At 39.9% G+C, this 2,136-nt stretch overlaps 1 long non-coding RNA gene across 2 annotated transcripts; it reads right to left on the bottom strand.

The window, feature by feature from the left end:
- Positions 1-369: 369 nt before the first annotated feature.
- Positions 370-1,506, bottom strand: LOC137726738 (uncharacterized). Of its 2 annotated transcripts, XR_015962235.1 has the most exons (3): positions 1,291-1,506; positions 928-1,190; positions 370-817 (listed from the first exon to the last, which is right to left on the bottom strand). It is a non-coding gene; the product is annotated as an uncharacterized LOC137726738 (long non-coding RNA). The 2 variants fall into 2 exon arrangements; XR_011067685.2 differs by lacking the exon at positions 1,291-1,506 and having other exon boundaries at positions 928-1,284.
- Between the last annotated feature and the right edge of the window lie 630 nt (positions 1,507-2,136).

The raw sequence follows: 2,136 nt of genomic DNA, 5'->3' as shown, positions 1-2,136 counted from the left end.
CCGGTCGTCTGATCCCCAAGAGGGGTCAGGTGAAACTGGCTATTGTGGGGGTTCTGCGTCACTCTATCTCATCCATTTTCTTTGCCAGCAGCCGCCGTGGCGGCGGGGGCTGTGAATCCGGCGATGCTCATCACTTCTCTTGACTGGTCAGATCAGATCATGTGATGGTCAATCAACCAGTCCAGATTTTTGGTGGAAGAGTTGTACTTTTTAGATGAATGTGTGACAGGGAAGGGTAAGGTTTTTTTAGCTCTTTTCTTGCAACAAAAGGCTGTAAAAATTTTGTAGTTAAAACATTATGATGAGTGGAATATGTTTTAATACTCGTGTTTTTTTTTTTTTTCCTTTTTCAATCCGGCCATTACAATATGAGCATCCAACTTAGAACTAATTGACGATGAATACAAATGTTCGAGATTTTTTTAGTATTAATGCTACAAAGTGAATGCGAGATACTCTGAACATCGACAATGTTTTGCAACAAAATATTGAGAGATCGAGTTTAACTTGAACCAAATATTTCACCCAATTCAACAAATTGAGGGATAAGGTCTTAAGCCTCTAACATATGTAGCCTTAATATTCGGAAAAAGGCGAAACAAGGAGTGTGAAAATCACTAACCTATAACATACGGCAATGTGTGTGGTGTGACTTGTAGCAAACCTATATTCTTGAGCTATCTCTGCCAAAGACAAGAGTAGTAGCCCAGTTTACTGCAACATAGAACCTGTTCCTCCAGCTGACAACACGCGTCAGATAAGCGGAGCGCCAAATTAACCAGCTGAGAAATCCGGCAAGGGATATGCCCTTTGCATCCTGCAAAATATTAATCAACAGGTTAAGGAAAATGCTTGGTAGAAAAGCACTTTGTAAGTGCTCGTCGGAAAAGCACATTGCCCTTCAGCATAAAGGCAAAGAAAATCTACCTTAGACAGGCGCAGATCAACCAAAGCCTTATAGCCTCCAACTGTTGCCATGCTTCCTAGGTGCTTGTGTGGATGCTCGCTCAAACAACATATCCTTCTCAGTTGTGCGCGCAGATGCTCCTGATGGCGACCTTCTGAATCCATGTCGAGCAGTCCTAGCAATCCTTTCGAATGCCATGTTCAGACTGAGTACTTCCCCCGAAGCAAGAGTGGCAAGTACTCTTTGAACCTTCTAAAGAATACCAAAATGGTGCGTGCTCAACCTGTTGAAATTGAACCAAAAGTAGTGAGCTACGAAAATCGCTACTACCATATGAGAAACAATTGAAGGCAGAAATATTTATAGGTAAGCTGAACTGTCACCCCAAACAGATGACGAGTTGAAGACAACAGGCAGGACAATTAGAGCACCACTCCAAACAGATTATTAGCATATGACAACAATTCGTGTCGAAAATACTACTTGGCTAGAAAACATAAACCAGTTGTATTTCGCCATCAGCTGATGGGGGAAACAAAGGGAAAGGCCCTTGTAAATTTAGGAGGAGTGTAAGATCATAAAAAGCAGTAGTATAATTCTATGCATTGCGTACAGACATTAACATTTAACTAGCACACCAAACACAGATCACACACACACAAACACGCCCGCGCTTGATGTCCTGTGTTCCAGTCCCCCCTCTCTCAATATTCCATACATCCATATTCAATTAAAAAATTCTGGAACACTTAATAGAATTTTTAACGAAATGACCAAAATGATGGACGGTAAAATGATGGATGATGGACAATCTCAAGAACCACTTCTATTGATTTGAAATCTCAGGGACCAAAGTGATATGTTATGTAAATCTCAATGATCATTTTGGTTAAAAAACCTAATAATTAATATTCAAATTCTTTGCTTACCAGGTTGTCGTGTTCATATTTGCTGGCTTCTTTTGTTGGTTTTCATTTGATGAATGGGTGGCTACGGAAATCAACAGCTGGCAGGGTCAATGTCGCCAGTAATGAAAACAATGAGCCGTAAAGAAAAATGACGCAGCACAAGCGAGCAAGGAATACATCGTATCCCATTGAAAAACAAAATCTTAGGAAATCAATCAGAGTTGGGAGAAAACAGACATTTTTTATTAAATAATACTTGAATGATGATTATAATAGCAGCCATAAGGCTTAAATATACTTAACTCGATTATTAGGACTATT

Source organism: Pyrus communis, chromosome 5 (genome assembly GCF_041283825.1).
Source record: "Pyrus communis isolate YQ-2024b chromosome 5, ASM4128382v1, whole genome shotgun sequence".
Lineage (NCBI taxonomy): Eukaryota > Viridiplantae > Streptophyta > Magnoliopsida > Rosales > Rosaceae > Pyrus > Pyrus communis.
This window is presented reverse-complemented; position numbering and strand designations above follow the sequence as displayed.